The following is a 17,052-nucleotide window of genomic DNA, read 5'->3' as shown; positions in this document are numbered from 1 at the left end:
CAGGGAAACTTCTTGCACCTATGGTGTTGTTCATTTAGTTTATAATATTATCTACTTTAGATATAATACCTTAGCTGCTTCCTTGTGAATAACATTAGTTTATCAACAACAGAATGTATAAAGGAGCTCTTGAAAGAGTTTCCTGATTTATCATCTGTAGACAGATATTTAAATACTGCTGTTTCAGATCAGCTAATTCTTCGGAAGTAAGCAAATTCCCCCAGTCGTTGTGTATTTATTGAACTGACTCTAGACAGGCAAATCCTTGCATTGGGAATCAGTCTCATGTAGACCTTTTACAGAAACACCATTCTTCACAGAGGTGTTGACATAAAGACTTTTTTTGTCTTTTAGTGGTTTTGAATGTAACTGAAATGAATGTGGGTTTGTTTTTTCGTTTTGTTTTGGTTTGTTTTTTAATTTATTTTACTTTCCCTTCCCCCCCCAGATTGTCATGATATTCAGTCTTTTGCATGAAGTCAAGTGGTACCAAAGTGAGGTAAGAAACACCGAATATGCAGCATGTGAGAATGCAGTAGAATTATATCTCTAGGAAGAAAGTGAAACACATGCTGCCAAATCAATACAGAGCCACGCAGCTCCTTGGGCAGCTTGTGTTCATCTAGAACATTGTCTTGTGCAGGGCCCCATATTAAGTAATTTTCTGCCTCAGTATGTCTCACTTTATGGAGTGTAATTCCTGCTCATAATCATAAATTCCTTATGCATTAAGTGTTTTTAACTCTTGAAAATCCTTCCAAATCCAGAAAGAGTTAAGAAATGAGCAGTTCTTTAACTTGTTCAGTGTTTCTTTTAGATGACAGTCAAATGCACCAGGAAAATTTTTTGCATATTGTTACCTGAACTCTTCCTTGAGATTCGCTTAAGATATATGTCCTAACAAGGTCTTCATTGTAGCTTGCCTTTTTTTTTTTTTTTTTTAATCCCTTATATTTAGACTGATGGGACTTCAGTGATCTCTAGTTCATTGCTGTACCTGCCACAGTATTTTAAAATCTTGACATCTGTGTCACTAGCGATTTTTAAATATTGTAATATGAAAATATATCCTGAGTAGTACTGCTTTAATGACTTCCTTTATCAACGGTTTCCACAGTCTTTTGGCACCTGGTCTTCTACTACATTATTTTGCACCTGATACTGGCTGATATTATCTGTTCAGCTGTTTGACAGTGTTGCAGTATAGTCAAAACACTCAGGAGCATACAGTGTTCATTGGGGGGGGGGGGTGGGGAAAGAAAAAGTATACTTTTTGTAGCCAGTTGTCATATTTCTCTCGATTACACTTTGTTAGGAGAATTTGGCTACTAGTGTTTTATTGACACTTTTGAATTTACATAGAAAACTACACAGCCTGTGTATACTTAAGTAATTTGCAGATGAGGTGTTTGTAAGACTGAAAAAGGCTTTGTGTCGGGATAATTTCAGGCTAGGATTATCTCAAGATTTCTGCTTTGATTTCTGAACATGAATATGAAACAGAGAAAATCTAAGGATCTGATTTTTTTTTTTTTTTTACACTGTTTCAGAAGATTTGGCATTTGTTTTTCAGATAACTTGTGGTTAAGAACTGACTGTTGTGTTTCTAATGTAAAACAATGTATGAAACTTCATTTTGGTATTACATAATACTGACAGAAAAAAGACCTCAGTTTTGGATGTAAAATAATTTAAAAATATGATTCATTTAGATGTTCTGATACTTGCTTCATACTAGTGAGTCACATTGGTTTATATAGCATCATACATCTTTTTACCTTTACAATCCCCACAAAATGCTGTGGGAACTGTAGTGCTCGATCCATTTCATACATAAAATTTCTACATGCATCCTTAAGAAACACTGTTGTTTGCTAGCTGTAATTACTTTCAGATGAGTTAAAGATAAATGAGTAGTATTTAATAAAACATCTAGAATAGCTGACACAGGAACAAAAGTTAATAAAAAAGAACATGGGTTAAGAAATTAAAGAAGAAAACATATTTTAATCTACTCTTGCCAAGATTAAATTGGAAAGTTCTCTGTTGGATATTTTAAATTTCCTACTAACTTTCTGTAGTCACTTTACTGACAACTCACCTTTATTTTTTCCAAATAAATAATTATGGAAGTGATACTCTCCCATTCTGATAATTTTGGCGTTGATATACGTCTTTGACAGAAATAAGGAGCAAGGAAGAGAAAAGTGAGTATAAATGGGTTAGTTGCCTATGCTAAAATCATCTAATAGGGTTCTTGATTCAAATTTCTGAGCTTTGTAAACTGTAGATTTTCCTTGTTATGTTTTGAATATGCTATTAATGTACTATTTTTGGATTAGATGATCGTTGCCCCTTCTAACTGGAACTATTCTATTCTACTTGATCTTATGGTCACTTATTTTCTGTGTGTTTTAAGTTTTTAAGTTCTGCATACTTTCACTACAATTTTGTCTGTGCTTCTGAGATCAATGCAAACTGGAAAAAGTCATTTGCACGTGTGATTGAGGAAAAAGCATTTGGCTGTTTCTGCCAGTTGGCAGACACTGAAGATTGTATCCTTCATTTTCCAAGAGTATGTCACTTCCCATTTAAAACATGCAGTCAGTGGTGTTCTAAGCAAAAGCAAAGCTAGATTGATTTTTATCCATTAAATTTTAGAAATTATTTCAAGAACATTAAAATTACAGTAGCTTGCTATCCTGCACTTAATCCTCTCCTTAGCAAGCTTGTTGCAGATAAGGATGGAAACTGGGAAGTAAATAGCAGAGACATGAATAAGGGCAAAGAAGAAATGTAAGTAATACTGTGATAAAAGGGATGGAGAGGAAAGGTAGGAAAGTTAAAATAAGTATGCAGAATATACCAAGGAAGCAGGCAGGAACATGACTGTGGTGCTTTTGGCACGAAAGACAAAGCAGCGTTGTTTCACTCATCCTGATTTCTGTTGTGCTGACCTCTGCATTTATCTTGATCTGCTTCTGGCAGTAGCAGTTTGAGGAGAGCATTAGTCTCTTAATCCACTTTAAGGACAAGATTAATGCTGGAAATTTGGGATTGATACCTATTACCTAGGCAAATGAAAAAGGCAGCTGAATAAAGATGGTATTCTTTCACAGTATGGTGCTCTATTGTAACAAACCCTGTGATTTAATGGCAGAGCTTCCTGGATTTTCCAAGTCTGCTTTTGTGAGGAGTGAAGTTGTGGTCACTTACATTGACCGCTGGTATTGACATCCTACCCCCAGGTCGAAAGGAGTTGTGCTGGAAACAACTGAAGAAGACTGTGATACTCAGATTACAATCTGTTGTAATACTGTACCACATGACACTCTTGACTTTTGGGGTGTGGATACTGCGAGAAATGCTCAATGGCCAAGGATCAGCGGCTCAGAGAGGATTTGTTGTGAAGCACTATTTTTATTATGTCCTTGCAAGACCGGGCGCCCCACCAAGTGGATGCGCCCGACAGCCACCGTGTGATGGTTTATATCCCTTCCTCCTGACTGCAGGTTCCCTCCCCTGATTCCTCACTGGCTGGGGATTACAGGTGGTACAGACTTCCCGAACCGCCTGCCGACACGCCTCTTCATGTATGTGTTCACATGTCGCATGTTCATGGAAATGCACCTTGGCTCTCTCCAGGGCGGAGAAGTTCCTATGCATGAGCTCATCCTGCAAGCCTACTAAGATGAAAAGTTCAAAATCTCAGGTTCCCCGAGCCTTTCGGAATCTCCATCCACCTCAAACCAGTTCCAAGTACTGGGTCATCACAGTTAAGGAAAGGACCGCTTATCTTCTGGCCACAGGGTAGGTGTGAATCGCTCCGCCTTTATCAGGCTTGTTCTGCAAAAGCAACACTCTCTCTTTCCCTTACTTTCTTTGCTAAATCTTGAATTGTATCAGCAATCCTTTTTGTTTATGTTTTTGTTCGTTTGTTTCAAGAACTGCCTCTGGGGACAGATCTATTGTGAAACACAGAGACCTGACTTAAATCAGAGGGAATGGCATACCTGAATACGAAGGCTTACTTTACCCACTTTTGGAAAACAGTGTTCACCTGTCTTTTTTTTCTTCTTTCCCTGTCAAAAAAAAAAAAAAAAAAAAAAAAAAAAAAAAAAAGTAATGACACCCTGTGCCTGCACATGCTCCCCAACAAAACCCCACAACACAAAAACCAAACCAAAACAAACATCCAACTTTCTGGTTAACAGCAATATAAAATTATGTACTGAATATCAGTTTTCAGTGAAAATTTCACAATGCTTCTAGTATCAGTCTTTTTAGTAAACTTACAAAATACTGTAAACCTTGCAAAATAAGGTATGAAGTCAGTCTAGAATACTTTGTCCTATTTAAGGAAAACTGTACAATCTGCCCATCCCCAAAACATCCTCTTTTAAAAACAACCAAACCACTCCATGATAATTTGCAATACAGACTTAGAAATTTGTAAAAACAAATACTCACCGATCAGTCAGATTAAATTTTCTTCAGTTGAGTGAGAGGTCTGGGTAAATTGGTAAGAAATTAAATTGGTAAGAAACTTTGTTTTCCGGTCGTGGTCTGAATTCTCAGCATGTCTGAATTAAACTAATGGAGACTAGGAAAAGCAGGACTAAGAAGATTTGGCATTCAAAATCAATGCTGAATATTTCTTCCCTTCCTTGGAAATTTCCATGTATGCTTACTCCTAAATACAGTAATTTGTCATGAACATGCAGTTAACTTTACAATTCTTAGTCAGTCTGTAAATTCTAAATTGCCTTATGTGAATAAAAACACAATATTTTAATTAGGAAAGGAGAACTGGTATGACTTGTAAAATGAGTGATCTATTTTTCTGTTAGTTTCATCTCACACATCTATCCTTTCTTATCCAATCCCCAGAAAGACTCCTAAAAAAATTTGTCTGTAGTTTGCATAATAAAAAATGACTATATGTGACTTAGAAGAAAATATTATTTTTTTTTTTCCCCCATGTGTTTATGGGACTAATCTGATTTCTAGAAGTGTTTAATATTTTAATGAGACTTATGCTCTTCTTTTAGAACATTAACTTCCCTTGTTTTAAAACTGATACTTACGCTCTTTGTAGTCCAGAAAATGTTGACTTGGTATATTGTCCATTTATTGTCCCAGGAAAAATAGTGTGCATGGTAACTGCAGTCACACTGGTGATATGGTTATTAAATATTTACTGTAGTCAACAGTGATTTTAAGCCATTTCCATATGAAAATTATGAAAATAATAAGTGTTTGGTTTTTTTGTTTTGTTTTGTTTTTTGTTTTTTTTTTTTTTTTTTGTGGTTCGTAATTTTTGAGTTGAATTGTTGATTTTATTTTTTTTTTCCCCAAAAAGGAGTTTGCTCTGTGTTCTCTAGCTTCTCTCAATTTAAGTTTATTTTAAATGGAAATTTATTAATATTATTTCACAGTTCTACTTTCTAGGTAAATGAAAGAGCCAGCTGTACAGAAACTGTCTATGTGCAAACTGCAATATTTTAATAACAAAGCTTTCTGGTGGTCACTGTATGTTTGTTTTTGATTAGTAATCTAATTAGCTGGTTTTGTCACCTGAGAATAAAAATAAAATAGACATAATTTTGTTTGCTTTTTTGTTTAATTGCCGAATGTGATATATCCTGGACAATTGTTATATGTGTTTAAAATATTGTTACAGCTTTTTGATTTTTTTAAAAGACAGGGGAAATGATATCTGGGTGTTATTCTTAATTAATATCAAGGTATATAGTTATCATTTGCTCGTAGTTTCTTTTGTGATGAATGGAAAAAAATGGACATTTCTTCTCCTTGTTTTGTCAGCATGTTACCTGTAAGAAAGGCACAGTATGGAGAGAAAGGGCTTTTGCACCTTGTCAGCATGCAACTATTAAGTTGTTTGATAACATAAGCATTATTGATTTGATGGCTAATCCTGTCACTGTTTCAATAATAATCACCTCTGTGGCTCACTGGAAAGAAAGAAGTTTTTTGTTTTTTGGTACCTTTTCCTTTCTGATAGGCATGTATAAGAAAAGGAGAAGCGGGGCTGGATTGTTGTTTCTCAGCTACATCTGTGGTGGTGTGCTCTGACCACCTGCTGAACGCCTTACGTGAGAGAGGAAGGGATTTATTCCTTTTGCTTGCTTTGTTTTTCTTAGGGCTTCGGGGCTTCCTGTGCGCTATGGATACTGCCTCTTGATACTGTCAGGAGGAACAGAAAAGCAGTGGTGATCCTGAGTGTGAGAAGTTTTGATTTTGAATAGGTTCACCACGGTTATCAACAGATCCTGACCCCCCAAAACGTTAGGTATATGTTCATCTGATTTTCTGTACCATCTTAGGTCACACCAAGGAATCAGTGAATAATGAAGGAAGCTGGCACTGATTTATACGTCTCATGGCATAAGAGTCATCCTCTATTGAAAATATTGCAAAAATTGCTGTAATTCTTCACAATCTCCTCTTCTTTTTGAATGGTGGTTGCTATGGAAAACTCAGAGCTTTAAACATGCTTGTCACATTCATGACTGGGGTTTGTAAGAAATAAGTGTGATTGCGTACAGCTCTTTAGAGGCTTTAAATAGTTTGGGTTTTTTTTTGTTTTGTTTTGGTGTAGAGTGCAACTCTGAAGCTTTATCTCTTCCCATACATACCCTTTTTCGATGAAAAAAAAGACATGCTGTTACTAAGTAGAACTGTTGTTTACCAGATTTGGCTGCTAAAAAATTTAGTAACGTGTAATATGTCATGTTTAAATTTTTATGAGGTGCCTTAATTAATCACTAAATTATCTATGTAAATTAATTGTTACCTGATTAACAGTGTATTTTGAATATTCCACCTTTGTAGCTATATGAGTTCTTGATGGGGAAAAAAATGGTGTTGAGCACTGAAAACGTCCTTCTGGAATCTAACCCACATTTTCTTAGAACACATATCCATTGTAAAAGGCAACAAAACCTTGAAGACAGGAAGAGTAGAAGAAACGGATTTTTTTTGTAACTTCTAGTTACTCAGGCAGGTAAGTTAGTGTATGCTGTGTCATAGCATCAGTTTAATAATCTATCTTTTATCGTAATGGTAAATGTAATTTTAATGCTTTTTCATCATTTACAGTACTTAATACTGTTTTTAAGAAGATTTCCTTCTTCTACCCCCCCATCTACACGGGTTTTAACCTCTTTCGAAGTACCAGCATTGACTGGTAGAATTTTTGCCTTTAGAGCCAGCTGGTGCCTCAGGACCTGTTTTAGAGCACATTACCCACATAACATGAAAGAGTGCCTCACCAAGAGAAATTATCCTACCTGCTGGGCCTTCTGAGCCTTGAAATCCCTACAACTGTAGATTTCTGTGTTTGTCAGTCTGTGAAGGAATTAAGTGCAGTGGTGTCTGCAGAGAAACATAGACTAGGGTAAAGACAGAAAAACATGTATAGAAACAGCAGTTAAAAATCATGTCTCATGGACATTTTGTAATTGTTCCATTTGTCAAAAAGTGAGAGGAGTTTGAAGTACACTGTAGAGCCGTTAATTTCTGATATTACTGCCTTATCATGTGTAGGGTGACATATAACCTAGTTGAGGATAAAAGAAAATTACCTAAAATTAAAGCAGCTGCATTGCAACTGTTCATATTTTATATTAATTTTTCTTCTGCCTTTAAATTTATAGGGTACTGATGCATTGTGCTTAATGGGCAGGGTGGGCAAAAAATAATACTGAAATGGCTAATTTTGGATTTGTATAAAGAAAATAATTTGGTTTTACATGCAGTGATTCAGTCTTAGCTAAATAGTATTTTTAGGGTAGAAATAACATGGCTCTCGTATGAGCCGTCTTTACTGATAACCGCTTTTAATATTTTTTGGACAATTGTGATGTAGGATTCTGAACCTGAATACCAATGCTGTTGATTTTCACATTTGTCATACTGAATTAGGGTCTTACAGGGAGGGGGTTGTATGTGTGTATGTATGTTTTGAGCCCAGTGTAGACATTTGAGAAGGCTTTCATGCATTTTAGTAGTGCTGAATCATGGCAAAGTAATAGAAACTGCAAATCCTGCTTTCCTACTCATCTTCTAATTTCTGTTTCATACAGATTATTTCTCAGTTTATACTAAATGCTTAAATTTTGAGTGAGCTAGTGGAGGCAATTCTGTAGTTTTTTTGGGTTGGTATTTAGAAGAATTTTTGCACCAATTAAAATTTATTATTTTAAAAAAGAGCTGTTCTAGAAGAGAGATTCAATCTATGTTTTGGTGGTTGTTTTATCACACCTTGAAAGAAAATTCTAATCTGAGCCACCATCATTCAGGCAGATGCTTTGGGTAGTGATGCAGAGGGTGGAAGACACTTTCTTCTGTCTTTTGTGTGCAACTGCTCACACAAAGCACGTAGGGATTAATGAGAGTTACAGAAGAAGATCTAGTGTATGGATTTTTCTGGGTGTAGATTCTGACCACCTCTGTGCTGCCCGCAGCAGTGTAATTTAAGGTAGATTCAGCAGTAGAAATGGAGATTTTACTTCTGAAAGTAGACATACTCCAGTGTTACCAATATATGAGAAACAATTCAGGCTTTAGAATTGAACACTGGATTTTCTAGCCAAGAAGCAGTATATGCTAGGCAGAATGCTGCTGCTGCATTAAGCTGATAGAGCTACGCTGCTTTTTGAATTTCTACAGTGCTAAATATATATGTACTGCTTCATTAAGTGTTACTTTAGATAGGTCCGGTGCTATAGTACACTCTATATATATGTATTTTAAGAGCAATTAAAAACTTAGTGGTTATGATGCACTAGATGTAGGAATCTTAAATCTAAGAGCCTTTGAAGATTAAAAGCTAAAAACGTAGTGCCCTTTCACCTACATACAAGGAGTTGTATTTTCCTGTGGTTGATGTTATGAGGTCTTGCTCCTTAATAAGGATTTTTAAGTGGAAAAGAAGGTAAATAATAGACCAGAGATGATTTTTGAACTGTAGGCTACCAGTGCAGCAAGCCCTGTACGTCTTCTGATAAGCTGAAGGATTTGAAGAGGAATTCTCGCCTGTTTTCTGGAACAGAGATCTGAGTCTTCTCAACTGTTTATTTCAACCATGTCTGCATTGTGGACACATGCTGATTCTGAATGTTTGCTGAATTTTTATCTGAAGTTTATATTGTTTTGTGGAAAACTCACATGAAGTATTTGTACATGTCCTTTTCATATCGAAATGCTTCAGGTGATGTAACATCTTGTCAGTAGGTTTCAGAAGAATAGCTAAGTTGTGTTAAAATGTACTTTATATTTTTGTGTTACTTTATTATTCAGAATTTGTATTTGGAGGGAATCTTAGTTATTTTCAAATAAAATTGTCTAATTTTATGATTGAGGAGTAAGAAATGCAGAATGCAGTGTGGAAACGTTTAATACAGAAGGTTTTCAGTAACTTTCCTCTGGAAAACCAGAAAGGTAAAATCAGTATATAGGATTCTGTCACTTCATACAAGAAAAGGAAAAATAAAACCCTATCAGTGATTTCAAGCAGATTATAATTACAATTTCTGTCATTTTAAATGCAAAACAATGCGAGGACTGCATAATAAATAATGAGATACATGAAGCTGAGATCTTAATGAGGCTGAAAGATAAATGTATTTTCTTTAACCTGGGCAGTCTAGTGCTAAACTTACGAGTTTATATGTAGGAATCACAAATGTGTTCTGTGTTATCTTTTATGTTCAGGAAGATAAGGCAGTATGACCAGTAGTCAGAGTAATGAAAACCTCTAATGAATACAAGTGCAAATTGTCATATAGAGCAAGCTCAGTGGTGAAGCCATTTGTATGAAATTACAATGCCTATTTTTCTCAAGTAAAGAATGCAGCTAGTATATGCTGCTGATAAATTTGGACAAGATATATAACACACAATTCTATTTTACAATGCTCCTGAACCATTAAAAACTGGCAGGTGAGAGATCTTTCACTGAATGTAGTACTGTTACTTGGGAAACAATTTTTCTGGTATGTGAGCAGCAGGCCTGTAGCAGTTCAGTGTTGCTTGTCTCAGAAAACACAGGGACATAGAGTTCGGAATGGGTGAAAAAATGGCAGAGCCATTAAAGATAAGTCACTGAAAGCACTTTAGATGTTAATATTTCTGTAACATTGAGCATGTTGTTTTAATGTTACTATACACTATCTAGAACTACAGAGTTACTGTTGCATAATTTACCTTTCATTACTTTACTAGAAGTAGTAGGTGTTATGCCCCTAAAATGTAAGAACATTAAGTCTATGAGTTGTTAAGGTGCTTTTTTGTAGGAATGGGTGGGTGCAAAAATGAGTAGACTGTAACACATTCACAAACACTAAGTATTATTGTGAAAAAAAATGGCATTTACATGGACAAGGTTGGTTATAAAGAGGAGGAAAAACCCAATGTGATAACAGGTGGAAATAAAGCATTTTTACATACTGTTTTGATGGTATGGAAAAATTCTAATCTTACATTTGTGTTCAAAGTTTAGTTCTATATTCTCTTTCTTTTCTGAATCTGAAACGTGAATCATTGTAACAATGAAAATCACCAGGCAGTTACTATAGTATAACCTCAGAAAGTTACTATAATACAACCTAGTCATCTCCAAAAATGTCTGCAGGTTGTTTTTCTGTTCTGTTTTTTTTTGTTTGTTTGTTTGTTTTGTTTTGTTTTGGTTGGGTTTGGTTTGGGTTTTTTTGTTTTTGTTTTTTTAAACATAGCTTGGCTCTATGATTGCTCCATCCTACAGGTAATCACAGCACAGATTTGAGATTTCTAACTCCTTTTGCCATCTGAATGTAGAGCTTTTTCCCTCCAACAACTGTTGCCACAATTTTTGAGGTGAACTCTGTGTGTGGTATCATATCCACTGTTAGCATGATGGAGACCTTAGCAGAATTATAAACATCAATTACAGACATTAAGTGGAAGAGATTTCCTGGATCACCACATCTAATTCCATGCTTTCACAGGCAAGTGCATCAGATAATCACTTATGTAATTTTATTGACTGTGACCTAAAAAAAATTTTTATTTTTTTAGTTCCCCATGTTATTCCTTGCAGAGGACTGGACCAAAAAATTCTGTGATGGCTAGAAATATTTTTCGACAGTGTTCAGCTGTGAACAATGTTTATTTTTGACAAGGTTGTTTTTATCTGAACACATGCTAACATTTCTTTTTCTTTTTTTTTTTTTTGTGTTTTATGATCCTCGTTTGCTCACAGCTACATTTGGTAAACTCTGATTTTTCTCAGCAACATTTTGCTAACTCAAGGAAGACAACTTTATCTCATTTTCTCTCATGCAGCTCATAATGTAAACAATATTGATTTTAGCCTTTTTACAGTGGCACCATTGCTGTTTGTTTGTTGAAGTGACATCTTTGAAAGTAAACAAGGTGGTTGCCTTAAGCTGGTACAGTGCATGTTTCAGGTGGATCTAGAAGTAGCAGTGTACTGCTAGCTTTGTATTTAAAAAATGAATAGAATAATTACTTACATATAGAGCCTGCATTGTAACAGTGATGTGCCGTGTGTTAGCAACAAACTGTGGCTACCTTTGGAGAAACCCGTATCATTGCATTGGGCAACCTTTTGAGATAAGCTCAACCCAGACTCAAATTGCTGCTGCTTCTTGTTTATTTCTAGGTGGAGAAAACCTGTTTTCATTGTTCTCTGAAAGACTGTAAAAGAGCTGCTGTCATTGCCAGCACTATCAAGGGTATGTCATCGTTCAATTTGTGGCTTTTTCAGCCATGAATAGATCTCTCTGAGAAGTGATTGACACCTGCAAACTGAGTTGTTGGGTCCTGAGCTGGTAACATCACTAGTAATTTAATTACACAAACAGGCAAGAGCTTACTGGGAAAAATGATAGGTATGGAGCAATGAGATTTTTGTCACATCACATTTTTTCTCTCTCTAACTCATCCAGAGTTTTTATCGTAAGTCTTGCCTTGAAATAGATGACTTAAAGTAATTGACAGAAATTGGCTGCTTCGTAGCTTTATTTTAATATGGTTTGGATTGCTGATTTTTTGGACAGTTCTCAAGATGGTGAGCTACTTTGCAGAAGTGTCTTTTAGGAAGTATGTGCCAAAATAATTAGTACATTATTTCTGCTGCCACTCCAACATTGTCTTGGTCTTGCAGATTTGAGGAACAAAGCTCGAGCTTGATGAGTTTATATACCCTTTCAGGAATAAGATGTGAAAAACATTGGTTGAAATAACAGGTGTGTGAAATCCTCTTCATAATCAGATGTGGTCATCTGGGTGCAAGACTCTTCCATACCTCCTGTGGCCAGAGGATAACAGAAACCTTAGATCCGTTTCATAGTCATGCTGGACAAAGGTGTGACCAGTTATGTTGCCTTTCTCAAACCTCAGGGTCCATCAGCGGTTTTTTTGAAAGGTTGGTCTTTGACTGTGGATAAATTTAATCAACTCTCTGCCTATTTCCTGATTTGTGAGAACTGATGCGGGACCATGTGAGTACGGTGAGCTGTACTCTCTGCCACTCTTCACAATTTCTTTAGCACCTGATACCTCAGTGGTATCCGTACTAAATAGCTTCCATTTCACTCATTCTCTGTAACAAAGGTGAAAACCCTGCTTGTTCTCACCTTGTTTGGCCTCCCCTCCTCTGAAATATTTTCCTCCTGTAATTCAGCCAACTTTACCCTAATGAGATTGCCGCATTTCCCTGACTTCAGCATAGGTTAGCTTCTCTCTTCACAAGAATCAGTTTTGAGGTGACGCAAAAACCCTTCAAGTTTTTCCCCCTCCTCCTGTTTAGTCTGAAGCAGGTAGGGGCAATGACTTACCCAGAAATTCACTATAATTGTCTTTAAATTCCAAAAGAGAGTTATAAAAAGGAAGAAGTACTTTAAAGCTTTAAAATGAATGAAGCTCAAAAAATAGTCAGGAGAATTCTACCCTTACTGGTGGTTCAGAGGCTAGATAAGGGCATCATATTGGAATCTGAGGATCAACACACAAAACTCATTTAAGACATACTTTTTAAACATTCTTGACTAAAAAAGGTGCAAGGGCAAAGAAGTGACTGTGATATTTTAAAGAATTTTAACCATGTTCAGGTTAAGAGTGAATCAATAATTCAGGTAGATGAAATATAGAAGGCAAGAAGTTTGAGGAACAAACTAGCAAAAACTATCAAAACAATAAATTTTCATTCTGTGACACATCAGGAACCTTGCCAGAGAGTCTACAAGATGCACTTAATGATCCAGGAATGCTCAGAAGATAAGAGGGTTGCAAAGGTAGGAGCATTTCACATTGGTAGGGAGTATGCAGGAAGCAGGGAATATTTGAGGGGATGCAGATCAGAGAGGCTGTCTGAAAAGGAGGGGGTGGAAGTGCTTCAGATGCCTGAGCAGGTGCTCCCCCGAAGCCCATGGAAGAGACCACAGTGGAGCAGGTATTTTCCTGACGCCTGCGGAGATGACCGTGCTGGAGCTGATACCCACACAAAAGATATCCACACACAGAAGGACCCCACGCAAGAGCTGAAGGAACTGCAGACCGTGGAGGAGTCCATGGGGACAGGAACTGTCAGGAGAACTGTCAGCCTTTGGAGGGACCCGTTCCTGGTTTATCCTGAATGAATGCAGCCTGTGGAGAGGACCCATGCTGGAGCAGTTCTTGAAGGAGTGCAGCTGATGGGAAGGACCCATGCTGGAGGAGGGGAAGGGTTTGAGGAGGAAGGAGTGGCAGGGACGTTACAAACTAGGTACAACATCCCATTCCTAATCCTCTCTCTGTCACTTGGGGGTGGGGTAGGAGATAAAGGAGTTGGGAATGAAGGATTGAAGTTGAACCTGGAAATAAGGACTGGGGAAGATGTTTTAGCTTTTGTCTTTGTTTCTCACTATCCATCTCTACTTTTAATTTGCTCTATATTAAATTAATTTATCCTTAAGTCTGTTTTGCCTGTGATGATAACTGGTAAATGATCTCCCTGTCATCATCTTGATCCATGAGCTTTTTCATCTTATTTTTTTCCCCCTGTCTTGTTGAGTAGGGAGAATGAGACGCTGGCTGGCTGGGTGGGTGCTGGGCAGGTGGACAAGGTCAACCTACAACAACTGTTTCAGGGTAGGATGGGGGAAGACTTTTTAAGGTATTAGTCCCTAAACTCTACTATGATAGGTTCACTGTCACAGTCATAACGTTCTTTTTATTGTTTCTCCTAAAGGAGTAGTCTTCAAGGAAGAGGAAAATCCCACCTTCCCTGAGCAGACACATATGTAATTGGAAACACAGCTGGTATTTACTGTTCTCTGCAGCAAGAAAACTTTGTCTCCCAACAGATTTACAGCCCCATGACAATCAGTATATTTATCTGAAATTATGATTGTCATTTCTTCAGTTACTATAAAGCAGAAACTAGTTATTATGTGACACAGAAGGGACATAGACAGTGAAGTTGGTATCAAAGCAATTTTTAGACTTTTATATGGTTTCAGCGCAGTGAGAAACATTGTTTTTAAGATTAATGGTTTTTGTAATCAGCTAATTGTCAGTTGTTCTTTTGAATGGTAATCAAACATATTCTGAAGTTGCATTTATTTTTGGACTAGTGCACTTCTTGCAGATTGCTTACCACATACTGAGAGAGCTTTATAGGAAATAAGACATTAGAAACTAGAGAAACTGAGCAGAAGACGTGAGGTCCTTTTTGTAGTGATGGCATCCATACTGTGAGATTACCTTTCTTCAGTAATACAGATCTACCATAGCTCTGAAACAGAATGGAATGATGCAGTTAATTGATGATTAGCTGTTTTGTATAGCTTTTTAAATAGTTCAGGATAATGTTGGAGGTTTTCTGAGCAGTTACATGATTCAAACATCTGGCTAAGCAGTAGCTGCTTTTGAATGGTATTTGCTTCAAAAATCTGCATAGTGATCTGATGAAATGGTAAAAAAATAATTTATAAATGCTACATAATGTTAATTATTGTGCAGTGCAATCATTCAGTTTTCAGCAAAATAATAAAAGTATAGCTCCTATCTAAAATTTACTGTTATTTTTATGAAAACAGATGCTGTTTTCAACATTTTTTTCTCACTGAAAGCAGATTTTAGTAAGTAGTTCAAAACCTGAAAATAATATTTTTAAAGTGCTGTGCAAAAAAAAACCCCAAAACAACCAACTAAACACATTAACAGGCCCAGTGCACATTTCAGTATAAAAATGTACCATAGGCAGTTTATGCTCCTAAAATGTAAAGTAGACAATGGCTCATATTGTGAAGTTCTTCACAGCTCTAGACAGAGTAAAATGATTAATATTTATTCAAAGGCTTAATCCCATGAAAAGTTAAATTTGATGGATATCACTTTTACCACTTCAGTTGGAAAAAGATCCACAGTAGATACTGATATCTGTTACATGGTGTTTTGAGTCATATACTTGAAGCTGTAATTGTTAGGAAAATTTCTGCTGTGCCTTTGTGGGAGGCTGTGCTACATCTTAACATATGGTGGCACTTAAACAATTACTTATTTCTGCATTTTCATGAACAGCACTAACAAAATACTTAAATTATTGCTGAAAAAATATTTACATGGGATTAAAAAGTTAGGACTATTTTTTTTTCCTATCCAACTTATGGATCGTGGACATGGAAATTCTGCTAGACGAGCTATATGAAGACTTCCTTGTTATGTTCTTACAAATTAAGATTCTCACTCTGTGAGTTGCTTTGTATTTCACTAAGCCAGATAGCCATCTTCTGTATTGTATTATATTATATTAGCAGCTGATGATGGTAAATAATCAGTGGGAGTTAAAGCCAAAGTTGGGGGGCAAGAAGTGGAAGATTATGACTTCCATGTGAAGATGCAGAATTTTTAATTTAAAGAGAATACCCTCCAGGTGAACAAATAACAGAAAGTGAAATCAGTATTTTTCTTCTGTAGTTTTTATTCTTACTTCCTTTTAAACTGAAATACAGCCTTTGCCTTCAACCAGAAAAAGCAATTAGTTTGGTCAGTATCGGTGCACATATTCTAATAGGTGCTCATTCAGAGCCAGATCCATGATAGTTTAGTAATTACAAGTAATTATAGAAGGATGGTTTTCCTAAACCCAATACATCCTTTGATTGTACCCTCATAATTAGTGGATTAGTGGATGAAAATTTTCAGAAAATAACCAGATGAGTCAAAACTGGTTTGAGGTCCCCATCTTTAATGTTACTGTAGTGAGGTACTGAGTTTCTATTGCAATTCTCTGAGCATCTAGACCCCTTTGAAATTTCGGTTGATAGACACATTCCCAGGGAGATGTCAGGAAAAAAAATGTTGATATACTGAACTGAATATAAGAAAATGTGTCAGAGCTGGTTGTAGGTCTGGGAGTCACCAGTGAATAGAATGTAGTTGTGATCTCGGGAATGAATTAGTTGATTGAATGAAAGCCTGTTAAAGGGAGGTGAAGAGAATACAAATGGCACTGTAAATCAGTGCCTCATGGATACCACTAAGCTGTTCCTGAACAAAACGGGGCATGAAGAGCATATTAGCACAGCGAGAATACTGGGCCAGTGTAGTTGCAGTGCTGCTCCTGTTGAATTAGGTAGCCTGGATGTCCCTGCACTGTTTTGTCAGGTATTATTTTGGATGATGCAACAGGTAAAGGAATCTAAAGTTGTCTATTGTCTCGGTGGCTCTGTGCTATCATGAAAAGGACGGGTGTTCTGATACTTGCCTCAGTTTTTTGCTGCTTTTAGCACAAGGAGCCCAGGCAGTTGAGTCCTCTGGGAGGAAGATTTTTCATACATTCAGCCATGACTTTTTCTGTCTGATTAGAGGGCATGTATATAGCATATAGATGGTTGGATAGATAAATGTCAAATAAAATTGTGAAAGGATGCTTAATGGATTTATTTGGTAAGCTACATCTTAAAGTAAGATGCCATGAAGTGATTCCTTTAAAGCAAATAGTATCATGATGAAATTGTACAACCGTAGCTCATTGGTCAATAT

The sequence above is a fragment of the Tyto alba genome, unplaced genomic scaffold (assembly GCF_018691265.1).
Source record: "Tyto alba isolate M040663 unplaced genomic scaffold, T.alba_DEE_v4.0 Super-Scaffold_23, whole genome shotgun sequence".
NCBI lineage: Eukaryota > Metazoa > Chordata > Aves > Strigiformes > Tytonidae > Tyto > Tyto alba.
This window is presented reverse-complemented; position numbering follows the sequence as displayed.